Here is a 13613-nt window from a genome sequence, read left to right as displayed (position 1 = left end):
GAAACGATGGTAGCATCTGAGGAAGTTATGGAAATTGCAGAGATCACTGTCGAAGAGGCCGCGTAGGCCCTGAATATGGGGATTTCCCTGAAGGCATCGGGATTGTGGCAGAAATCCCTAAATCACCGCGCACACCAAGGCTGAAGAAAGACAAATAGTTAATGATTCCTGTGCGTGTATCCCTGCGAAACCCGTTGCACACTAGGTTAATGATGGACGAGAAAGGGAAAGCCGTTAAATTGGAAACCGAAGAGGAGGAGGAAGACCTGGAGGACCTTATCATTGAAGAAGACGAGGACGAAGGCATGGAGGAAGAAATTGAGCCTATGCACCCTCTAACAAAGCTGCCCACCTATATCCCCCCGCGGAAGGGGAAAGCAATAATGCCCAAGGATCTCGACGAGAGAAAGAGCTCTCTCCAGACTCCGCTCCTCCAGGACAACATCATCTTTGAGGGCACGCACCTGGGGTAGGTGCCTAGCTTGAAATTTCAAGATTGGGATCTCGCTGACCACGAGAAGTTCCCTCATCTAGAAACCGCACAACTCATGAAGCCCAAGCAAATCACTGTGGCAGGGGTTATCGAATTGGAGCTGCGAAAGTGGTTATGAGGAGTGGAAAAGGCGGGGTTACTAAACCTGCTCTGGGTGTCGGATTTCCACTGCGTTCTAATAACAACATTCATCATCAGGCAACTGCTCTGCTTGGTGGATTGTGGGTGTTTGTGGCTAGAGGAGCCCATCCCTATCATGGACCACTTAATCCACCACATTACCCGGCTCCCATGCAAAGGAGAGGACCCCGCAGACATCTCGGAGGGGAAGAGTAGTGACTTGGCCATTGCGGAGGCCATGAAGAAGAAATACAAACTGGAGAAGAAGAAAAGGGGCTACGCCATATCCAGCATCAACAACAAAGCAGTAAAGGTGGTGACCCAAATACTAGCAAGTAAAGTTATGCGCAAGTTCCACGCAGACGAGGTACCCGTGCCAGTGGTGGCACTTGTTGAGTAGTGCGCAGAGGGGGTCCAGTTCAACTGTTCTGAGTTCCTGTGTAAGGAGTTCCTGGAAAATTGTCATGAGGCCCAGGAACAAGGCAAAATGTTCCACTATGCATGGCTTCTGCTGTCCATAGTGCTTGTGGCAAGGGAATTACTGGAGGACAGTCAATTCCCCACAATTGACAAGGATCTGCTAGAGGCCGCGAAGTACGCTTCACTCTGGGCCACGAAGGACACAAACTGGATCCGTGATAGTAAGATATTATGGGTGTTCATGGAAATGAACATCAGAATGGGGATTAACCGCAAGCTACAATTATCACCCACTGTCTACAACAACCTGCAAAGTTTTTCAAAGTTTAAAGCGAACCTCCATAACATCTATATTAGAGCATGCAAGGACTCAGCCAAACAATGCAGAGAGCTACCCTTTATAACCATGGATGATGTAAATTTTGATGTACTAGAGACATGGCCGCCGGAGTGGTGCGCCCCAGATATCGCAGCAATGGAGAAGTCTTCAACAGAAAAAGAAAGAGGAGGCCAAACTACACATGGCACAGTTGGTAGAGAAGAGAAGGCAGGAAACCATGACAACAAAAGTGCAGGAGGAACGAGACGCTGCGTAGACAACAACAGAACAAAAAAAGGCAGCAACAACAACAACACAGGAGGCACCCGAGAAGGCATGCGAGGGCCAGAAGTAACCTTTGCATGGGCAGGAAACAGAGGAAGAGGAGGGCGGTGGGGACCCACAAACCGCGTCAACACAACTAAAGTGCTAGCACCTGAGCGAGTGGACAGGGCCGCGCAAGAAGTTCAAGGCATCAAAGTTATCTATTGACTCGATCAGCCTTACTGAGGGTGATCTACACGACATTGGTGAGATGGTACGTGATTTCACCTCCGAGGCCCTCTAGAACTTCGTGCAAGAGAATCAGATTGTGTTGGGGGTCCTCAGAGCACAGCTGCAGGAGTTGCATATGCACACTCCTTAGGCTGTTACCCTTTTGACCAGCCTCGTAGTAGGGACAACTGTAGCAGAGTAGATGTTGCGTGCTCAGACAAAAAATACAATAGTGCTGCCAGAAGGGGCACTGGTGACAACAAATGAGGTCGACAGGCCTATGATTAGTGCACTAAAAGGTATTGGCATCAACATGGCTGCACTCCTATGGGAGATGTTTTATGTTTTGCAGGATGGAATTACTGCAAAACTGTGGGCTAGGGAGAGCTGCGCACTACAAGTGCTGAGTGAGAAAAAGATCAACATGGAGTAGTTGAGCTTGCAGCGCGATGAAGTGGTGTCGCAAAATAGGAAAAAGGTATAGGTCCTAGAAGAAGCCTGTCATATGGTCCCTGAGCTGGCCATCCCAGTAGATGCACCAACAAAGGCGTAGATCCATAGACTAGCAGCAGGGGTGCACAGGGTGCGAGAAGAAATGACTAAGGTTCAGCTAGAGCTGAACCTTCAGATAGCAGAGTTTTGGTTGAAGGTATAGCCATCCACCCCTCCGTAAGTAAGAGAACAATGCGCCATCACTATTACATCAGGGCTGGAAGAGATCTACAGTACAGTAAGGGACTACACCAGAATGTTGGAGGAGTCATTTGAGGTCCTCACGAATCTGCAGGAGGACCCCAACATCCAGTGCTTAGAGACAAAGGTGTGTGAGCTCCAGCAGCAGTACAACAGTGTCAAATGGACCATGGAGATGGTGGCTCTCACTCAAAGGCTCGCATGAATACAACATGCCAAAGCGCTGAAAGAGCAAGTGGACGCCGCATGATACTGAGAAGTAGTTCTGAAGGCACGCGTTTAGCCTTGGATTGAAGAAGCATTCACCATTACCACAACAATTGAAGGCAAGCTCACACGAATGCAGGGGACACAGGAACAGATGCAAGGAAGCAGTTCTGACACCGCGGTCTTAGAATAATGGGTACAGGAGATTCAACAGGCAGTCGCTTAGTGTGCTAGCGAGCTTACACTGGTTCGCACAGAGTTGGAGGGACTCCATGCAAAGATCTCCGCACTGACAAAGTGACTTGAGGGTGAGTCACGATGTTTGTGTTGGGGGCATGTTGGGCATGGAATTCCCCCAAGGCATGTTTTGGGGCTTAAAGCCCAAGTTTTAACCAAGTCCATTGGAAAGAATCCGCAATTTGTGGGTGCGGAGTGTGAAATCATAATAGAGTCATAGGGTTGTCCACCCTTGTTTTGTAATGTAATGTCAGCTTGATAGACCTACCCATGGTTTGGAGACCATGGGATTGTATAAATAGAGAGAGGCTGTAAGTGTAGAAACAATAAAGTAATCAAGGAATAGAATAGAAGCATGATGAATCTAAGGGATTGAGTCGAAGTGTATGTTGTGTCTTTGGGCGGTAGAGTAGGAGAAGACTCTGCAACTATGTGCACAGAGGCATAGTAGTCCGTAGGTGAGTGCACAGACACCTGTAGCTGAGTGCGCAGGGGAGGTCGAGTCTGTAACCGTGGGAAGAATTAATAAAGAGAAGTTTTACCATATTTCTATGTATCTTTTCTTGTTTTATGTATTATTGGGTATAATTTGCAAGTGTATTGTTTATTTGCTGTGCAAACTTATATGAATGTGTTGTATAAAATAAAAAAACATAAGGCATCCATTTATGTGAAGATACTTAACTGGTAAATAGTGCAAAGCGTAGCTCCAGCAGCGCGGGAGCCCCACAGTCCCTGGTTAGTGCTGCGCGAAGGTGAATACATCAGGATGCGAAGGACAGGGAAGTGTGCGAAGCAACCTGCTCGCAAGGACTAGAAGTTGGACCAAATCAACCCCTCAGAAATCTCAAGGGTGTGGAAACCTGGTTCCAAAACCCCCCCATACTACTTTGGGTGAGACCTTAGTTTGTGCTTTGTAGACTATTGCCGAATGGGCCAGTAGTACAAGAATTTTCTTGGCTAACTAACTCCGAACTTGGGTCAGGCCCCAACAAGCCAACATGGAGAGAAGTAGAAGAAAAGGAGAAGAGGAAGCAAGATGAGTTTCTTGAGAAGAAAGAAGAATAAGAAGAAGAGAGAACTTGAATAGAAGAATAAGAACAAAGGCAGTCCTAGGAGGAAGAAGCAACATCGCGACTAGAAGAAGAACAATTGAATCGGGAGATTGAAGAGGAAGAGTTGGAGGAAAAAGATACCATCCAGGTTGTGGATGATGAACCAGGTTCTCCAAAGGAACCTCCCCTCCAAGGTGGTCATCTTCCATTCAGAGAAATAGGAATCACACCTCCAGCCACAGACAGAGTCACGAATGTGTACAGTGCAACCTTTTATCAGCTTAAGAAGAGGACTATGTTGAAAATGCAACAAGAAATTCCTAATATATTTTTTCACAAAATTAATTAAGAGAAATTCTAATTCTAATTTCATAAAAATACTTGGATGGTAGTTAACTAAGGTGACATGGCCTTGTCACTCAGTTAACTCAGTTAATTTTATTTGGAGACACTTGAGTTATGTTTATTTATGATTGATTTCTAATTTCTAACAATTAGGTTCAGTTAATTTGAGTTATTATGAGTTTAACTAGTTCTAACTGATTAAGAACTAGTGGAGGGGCTAGTGGTGGGGGTTAACTTCAGTTGATCTTTCAATTAACTCATCAATCATCCCAGAATAATTGTTGCATGCATATAACTCGAGTTACCCAGTTGAGATTGGAGTTCAAGGGAAATGTACTATCAATTGTATAATTTTCTGGGTTGTATAGGTGATGCATGTAGTCAGAGAAATGGCTAAAGGAATTGCGTGATTATCAATGATAAATTTCCCTAATTAATAGGGAGCTAATTACTTATTGAACATTGCAAGGAAATGGGAGCTTGGGAAAGAAGAAAACTGGCTAAGTATTTTCTAGGGTCATTCTGTGAAGCGGTGAGATAGATTATACTATTGCAGTGGTTACTTAGGCTTGAGCAAACATTGTATTTCTTCTCTATTTTCTGATTAATACAATACATGTAGGAAGGGGTTTTGAGAAGTTTCTTTCCCCTTAGATAAATCTCTAAGCATATGTGATTGAATCTTGTCTCATGTTTCTGTTATGATTTATCGATCATTTAATTATTTCCAATGATGAGTGGAGTAGATTCAAGTATTTTGTTTTAGCATATTACATAAATATTTTTAATCTACAAGGAATTTCTAGTTGGTATTAGAGTAGGAATCACAATAGAGAAGAGAATTCGAAGTTGACTTTGTAGGTGAATTGAATTTGTAGGATCATTCTTCAGAGCTAGCAAGATGTCTTTCTATAGACTGAAACTTGAGTATTCCCTTTAGGGTAGTTCAAATTATATTCTTGGAAGGATAGGACGGAGGCAATTTTGGAAGATAACGGGCTGAAGGAATTCATATATAATGATTTCTGAAGCCTCCAACATCTAATGCTCAAGATCTAGCAGAATAGAAGAAGTCTATAGAAAAGGCGAGGAGGATCATACTGGAGGGAGTTCAAGATCATATTGTCTTGAATCTCCACGAGAAAGAGACTCCATATGAAATATGGCAAGCATTGACATACTTGTTCAAAAAAATGGTGACCAAAGGAAGATGGCACTGAAGGACAAGCTTTGGAAGATCAAGATGGAAAAGAGTGACACAATACCACAATACCTGAGCAGGTTCACTCAATGTCGAGATGAACTTGGGAGTGTTGGTATTACAATTTTAGAAGATGATCTGGTAAGCCTAACACTTCTAGGCCTTCCCAAGAGCTAGAACTAAGAACAACTACCAGGATTTGATAAACGGGAGAGAGAAGATACCAAATTGGGAACGACTATGGTTGGATTTGTTACAAGAAGAGATAATGAAGAGCACCAGAGATGGAACCTCATCCAAGCATGATGGTGAGGATAATTGTGCCTTGGATGGAAAGGAAAATAAAGGGAAAGGTTAGAAATCCCAATCCAAAGGGGTTTCTAGTCAGGGAAGTAAGAAGAAAGACTTGTCGAAGATGAAGTGCTTTCACTGTCATGAGATGGGACATTATGCCACGAAGTGTAAACACAAGAAGGTTGGAAAGAAGCCCTCAGGAGGAGAGACAAGTGAATCTTTGGATTCCCAATTCAAATTGGACTTCACCCTCATTGCATGCATGGAAATCATAGTGATGGGTAGTGTGTGGTATCTGGATAGTGGGGCTTCATTCCATATGCTAGGAAACAAATAATTTTTCAGTGAGTTGGAGGAGAAGGATCTCCATACCCACATCGAGATGGGAGATGATGGAAGGTATAGCGCGACCGATATTGGTACAATTAATTTTCAGAGGGAGTTTGGATCCCCTCTCAGGCTTAAGGATGTGATGTATGTACCGGGTCTAAAGAAGAATCTGGTTTCCATAGAGGTATTGGAAGACCATGGCTACGATGTGATATTCAACAAAGGGAAGACTTTCTTGCGACACATCACCATAAGGGAAGTGAAGAAGATTGGGGTTCGAGTGAAGAACCTCTACAAATTAGATGTTTGAGATTATTCAGCATTGAGCACAAAAGCAGAGAAGATGCAGAGTCAAGACATCGGTGAATTATGGCATATAATATTGGGCCATTTTCAACATGGTTCTTTGAAGATCATGCAACAAATTTCTACATGCCTTTCGAAAGGTGCACTAGGGCAGTACATGAAAAGGGTGTACATTGGAGAACTACACGAAATCCACGTTTAATATCAGGACAGTAAGGCACAAGAAGTCCTCGAAATGATTCACTCAAATGTGTGTGAACCTTTCTTGATAGCCTTCATGATAAAGCATAGGTATTATGTTATATGTGTGGATGATTTCTCACAGAAGTGCTAGATCTACTTCATGTACAAGAAAGACCAAACATTCCCCAAATTTGTTGAGTTTAAAGCACTTGTTGAGAAAGAGAATGGAAGGAAAGTGAAGGCTCTCAAGAGTGATAATGGTGGAGAATATGTGTCGAATGAGTTTAATAAATTCTCTGCAAAAGAAGGCATTCAATGAGAGTTGACAACACCTCATAACCCACAATAGAATGGGGTGGCTAAGAGAAAGAATAGAAGTATTGTGGGAGCTGCACGGGTGATGTTGCATGACCAGAGCCTACGACTGCACTTGTGGCCTGAAGCATGCAACACAACTGTTTATTTGCATAATAGGAGTCCACACATGATTCTTGGCATGAGTACACCAGAGGAAGATTTTTAAGGGAAGAAACCAGATGTGTCACACTTCAGGATCTTTTGATCATCAATTTACTGTCATGTTTCCAAGGATGCAAGGAAAACGCTAGAGCCTACAACAGAGTTGGGGATATTTCTGGGGTACACTAATACACCTCATAACTACTGTGTGTACTTTCCATCTCTCAAGATGACAATGGTAAGAAGAGATGTAAAATTTGATGAGGAGAAGGCAATGATGTATTCTCTCGAGAGGAAGCTTCAGTTGCAGCCTAATCAGGAACTCTTAGATCCAAAGGAAGAACCTCAAGAAGTTGTCGAGAAACCAAAAGCAAAGGAGCAGAGAGTAGATACAACTCAAGCAAAGACATCCAGAGAAGGAAGAAAACCAGGGAAGATGTTAGATTGTTTCATGATGCAAGAGAGAATGTGGGAGCACCCACATCTCATCACAAGCGGAGGAGGTCACTGGATCTGTACACTGGATACATGGCTCTCATGAGTGAGCTTGCAGATACTGAACTATCCTCATTCGAGGAATCAGTGCATAAACCAATATGGGTTGATGCTATTATAGAGGAATATGATTCCATCTTCAGAAATAGTGTTTTGGAAGTGGTCCCAAGACCAGCACATAAGTCAGTGGTGAGTTCCAGGTGGATTTACAAGGTAAAGCATACAGTAGGTGGTAGAATAAAGAAACACAAGGCCAAATTTGCAGCCAAGGGGTTCTCTCAGGTGGAAGGAATTGACTATGAGGAGACCATTGATTCAGTAGCAAGGTACTTATCAATCCATTCAATTCTTGCATTGTCAGTGTAGATTGGGTGGAAGATCCACTAGATGGATGTGAAGAAAACATTCCTCAATGAGTGATTGAGGAAGAGGTGTACATTGAGCAGTTAGAAGGATTTGAAACCTTTGACAGAGAGTCGCATGTGTGAAGACTCGAGTGAGGATTGTATGGATTGAAACAAGCACCCCGTTCATGGTACACCAAGATTGACAGTTATCTCACGGGGTTGGGATTCACCAAAATTGAAGCAGATGAAAACCTTTACCATATTGTTGTTGAAGCTAAATTATTGATTATAGTATTATATGTCGATGATTTAATTTTGACTGGAGACGAGAAGTTAATCATTTCTTGCAAAAGAGGATCTTGCAAGAGAATTCGAGATGAAGGACATGGGGCTCATGCATTACTTTACTGGTTTGGAAGTATGGAAAGGAGATTAGGAATTATTTGTCTCTCAATAAAAGCATTCGAATGAGATAATGAATAAGCTCTACATTGAGAAGAGTAAACCCATGGAGACTCCTCTAGTAGGGAATTGGAGGAAGGACTATGCTACTTCAAGTGAAGTAGTGGAGGCTACCATATACAGACAGATTGAGGCTTTACTTATGTATTTGGTGAACACATGACCAAACATGTGTTATGTAGTTAACCAACTTAGTCAAGCAATGGTTAAGCCAACCAAACTGTATTGGAAGGTAGCAAAGCATGCATTGAGATACCTCAGAGGCACCACTTATTTTGGTATTTGGTACAAACAGACAAAGGGAGTGAAGCTGCAAGGCTTCAATGATGTAGATTGGGTGAGGATTCCATCAAACATGAAGAGAACATCAAGAGGCATTTTCAGTGTTGGGTCAACAGTGGTTTCTTGGTATAATAGGAAGTATGGATTTGTTGCACTCACCTCAGCAGAAGTAGAGTACATGGATGCAAGTTAAGCAACATGTGAGGCTATATGGATGAAAAAAAATCTTCTTGGTTTATTTAGTCAGAAGATGGATCCTATTGTGATTTATTGTGACAATCATATTTATATGAAACTCTCTGAGAATCTAGTTTTTCATGATTGATTCAATCATGTCAACATATGGTATCACCATCTATGAAATAGTGTGCAGATGTAAATCACGTTGATGGAGCACATTCCTATAGAGGAACAAGATGCATATATCTTGACAAAGGCATTGTCAAGAGGACAATTCAAGTTTCATAGAGGCCGGATCAAGGTAGCAGATAATCCCTTTCTGGCTAAGAGGGAGTGTTGAAAATGTAGTAAGAAATTCCTAATTTAATTTTTCTTAATTAGGAGAAATTCAAATTATAATTTCATAAAAATAATTTGAGGTAGTTAACTAAGGTGACATGACCTTGTCACTCAGTTAACTAGGTTAATTCAAGTTGGAGACACTTGATTTATGTTTAGTTATGTTTGATTTCTAATTTCTAGCAATCAAGTTCAGTTAATTTGAGTTATTATGAGTTTAACTAGTTCTAATTGATTAATAACTAGTAGAGGGTCTAGTAGTGGGGTGCAACTTCAGTTGATCTTTTAATTAACTCATCAATCAGCCCAGAATAATTGATGCGTGTAGATAAATCGAGTTACCCAGTCAATATTGGAGTTCAATGGCAGTGTACTATCAGTTGTATAATTTTTCAGGTTGTACAAGTGGTGCATGCATTTAGAGAAAGGCATAAAGGAATTATGCAGTTCTCAATCAACAATTTCCCTAATTAATAGGGATATAATTCCTTATTGAACAACACAAGGAAACATGATCTTGGGTAGGAATAAAATTGGCTAAGTATTGGCCAGGGTCAGTTTGTGAAGCAGTGATATAGATTATACTAGTGCAGAGGTTGGTCTGGCTTGAGAAAGCATTGTATTTCTTCTCTATTTTCTTATTAATGCAATACATATAGGAAAGGGTTTTGAGTAGTTGATTTTGTCTTAGATAAATATCTGAGCATATGTGATTGAATCTTGTCTCATGTTTATGTTGTGATTTCTCGATCGTTTAATTGTTTCCGCTAATGATTAGAGTGGATTCAAGTATTTTTTTTAGAAAATTACATAAGCAATTTGAATCTAAAAGGAATTTCTACAAATCATGCAACAAAGGCATAGATACTTCCCGAATGATCCTCAAAATCTAGTCTCAGATTCTACAAAGAAGTTGATAACTACCAAAACCAAAAGGAATCCCAAAGCAATCATGGAGGAAAATGTTACTTTTGTTATAATGACACAGGATTTTATTCAATACTTGTTGAATGAGAATGCTAGATTAAGAAGATAACTTGTTGTAGTGAAGCAACAGGCGGAACATCTTGTGGTAGAGGATCTATGGTTATCATCGCAAAGTTTCAGCACTGCAAAATGGTAATTAGCCATGCAGGAGGAATTGGGTCCAATGGAGAACACCATGGCATGGTTATATGATGAGATGATACTTCTACAACAAGTGGTGGATCCTCTCATTGGAATTCAGAAGAAAAAACATGAATTGTTAAAACTCTTGAAAGTAGCAAACAAAGCAGTTGACCATTTGCAGGAGTGGGTTGTCAAGTATCCAGATTCTCCACAACATTTGGAAAAGAAGGACAAGATTTCTGTAGAGATAGACACAGTTAAGTTGAGACTCCACCATCAAAACTACACACATCTTAGAGAAAAGTCGATTAGTACTATTGTTGGCTATAATCAACTACACAATGGTTTCAAGTCTCTCACACAGAAACATGGGATACCTTCAACAAGGAAACATGAAGTGATCATAGGTAGATAAATCATCTTCCAGAAGATCAAGAAACACATCGAGCAGATCAAGCAAGCAACAGAACGTGAAGGCTTGGAGGTCACCAAGGACATTATTCTACAATATGCCATCACACCAGTCAAAGCTCATATGAAACTTTCATGGCTATGGAATAATGTACAGTCAAACTAAAAGGCCGTATTGACGGAGACATTAGAGGTGGAGATGTGTTACATAAAGGACTTTCACTTTCAAGTCAGAGCCATCTCAGTGGAGTTCAGGGCATGTCACACTTACATTACAAATGAGCTCCATGAGGAAGCCAATGACTTATCAATTTGATGAGCATTTGTCCCATTATCAGTTTTTTCTTATATAGCCATTGTCTCATATGTAATTTGTCTTATGTAATAAATGGTATGTAATGAAGTCCAAGGGACACATGTGGAATGTGAATAGTCACATATGGAATGTAATAAGTCATGAATAGAATATGAATAGTCATAGGAGTTGAAGAGTCATGAGGAAGCTCAAAGGTCATTATTATTTGTTATAAATAACTCCTCATAACTCAAGAAAAAGGCTTGGATTCTTGCCTTGGTTTCTCTTGTAGTGCATAGGAGATAGATCATTCTTTGGAGAATCAAGTTGTGGATTCATGCTCTACTACTAGGTATAGTGTTTCATTCATGTAATAATGTACTTGGGATCTTTCATTCTTAATCAAAATCTCTATGAGCCGACACTTCTTCATACATATATCGTAGATATAGTAGGACTATTCTTGTTATGTTTATGATATATTTTTCTCTAATTACATACTAAGTTAATGAACTAATTCATTGCTTATCTATGGTTTTTATTGAATGAGTGTTATTATGCTTTAATGATTGTTGGTTATTATGTGGACTAATCTGCAAGTAATCAACACGCCTTTCTCTTCCTTCTTGGGTCCCCCTTTATAATAGTACTATTAATTTTCTAATCGGGGTCTCGTTTTCCTTTACCAGTTGTAGAAGTCTCCCTCATGCACCTTACATTGGGTGTCTCACAAATCCTACATACTTTCTGCCCAAAACGTTGTCGTGTTCCCTTATGTGTAATTGTAACCAACACATATCTTTCAAACCTTTCCAAAGGTGGTTAGATTGTATGCTCAGATGGGACTCCTATACCAAACGGTGTGTGGTCTAATTGGGGCTTCACATCGGGGAGATCCCCTTACAATGTTGGCGGCATTCAACACCACCAACACTAACCTATAGGCATTATCATATATTTTTCTCAAAATAGTACATGGATCAATATTCTTTTACTTGATTTTGTCGTAAATTCCTTTGGGAAATCTATCCTTCCTCAACTGTGCCATCACCATCACCCTTTTCAAAAGCCTTCAACTTCCTATGTAAATATTTCTTTTATTTATAGCTAGCATTACTTTGTTATAACTTCTTTCTAACTTTCTCATGAATGTCATGCATGCTTTCTACATAATTATCTACATTAATGTTCTTCCTATCCTCACCTTGTGGCAACTTAAGCAAGTGTATAACACCGTTTTGATACTTTCCATATGCTACCTAAACTAGACTTTTAGCAATTGATCTATTCATTGAATTGTTGTAAGAAAATTCAACTTTAGCTACAATGAAATCCTATTAACATAGTTTTTCTCCAATATAAAACAAGTTTCCCATAATTTGGTTAACTATCTATATTGACCATCTATCTATGGATGATAAGTTGCAGTATACTACAACCTAGAACTCAAATTCTTCCAAAGGGTCCCACAAAAATGTCTAATAAGTTGAGTATCTTTATCTAAAGTTATACTTTTAGGTAGCCCATGCAACCTTACAATTTCTCTGAAAAATAACATAGCCACATGTGTAATATCATTGATATTATTGCATGGTATGGAATGTTCCATATTAGAAAATATATTCAACGCCAATGGCATTGAATCATGACCTCTCCATGTCTTATCCAATATGAAAAGAAAATCCATGCTTATAGCTTCTCATGGCTTTTCATGTGCAATTAAAGGAATGTATAATCCAGTGGTCTAGCTCCCCCCCTTGGAAAGTTTACAATTATACAACGCTCAACAAATTTCTTGACACCTTTATTGATACTGGGCCAAAAATAACTCTCGTCCACCAATACCTTGGTTTTATCCACTCTAAAATGCTCAATTTAACCTACACTATGTGGATGTGGAAATCCAAATATGGAGCCCTATTCGCATTCCATGTTTCTTTTCACACTTCCTCCATGCTATCAAATTAGCAACTTCAATATTAATGGTATTTAAAAACATCGCCCTTTGGCCTTTGGCTTAATGCCTCAACCACCTTTTTACATTTCTAAACTCTATTTTAAGAGAAAGGGGTAACTTTCTAAAACTCTATTCATTTCAAAAGTTTATAATTTGTCTTACTTTGACTATTTATATATTATAGTGCCTTGCGTTATGTAAACAAAACACATTCCTTTGGTAGAAAATAGTGTTTCCATTTCTTCAAGGGTTGAAATTTAATGGCATAGAACCCTCAATCACAAACACACCACTTTTTCTTAACATCATTCAACTTCTTACTAAATAATGATATCATCTTACTATATTGACTCAAGTGTACCATAATCATTGAACTGCTTAGATCACATATTAATTGAAATAGCTTACTAAAAACTGAAACTGATAACACTAGATTCATTGTACACTCAATGGGCGGGGTACAAATCTCTATAAAATTTTGATAAAATTTCAGTAAAATCTTGTCCAATCATTGAAATTTCTTACATCTAGGAATTTAACATAGTTACCAACTTGATGAGAACCCCCTTCTTGTTTTT

The sequence above is a fragment of the Pinus tabuliformis genome, chromosome 6 (genome assembly GCF_031772625.1).
Source record: "Pinus tabuliformis cultivar Carrire ecotype Pingquan chromosome 6, CPIR1, whole genome shotgun sequence".
Taxonomy (NCBI): Eukaryota; Viridiplantae; Streptophyta; class Pinopsida; order Pinales; family Pinaceae; genus Pinus; species Pinus tabuliformis.
The sequence above is the reverse complement of the archived record's forward strand: the minus strand, read 5'-3'. Positions refer to the sequence as shown.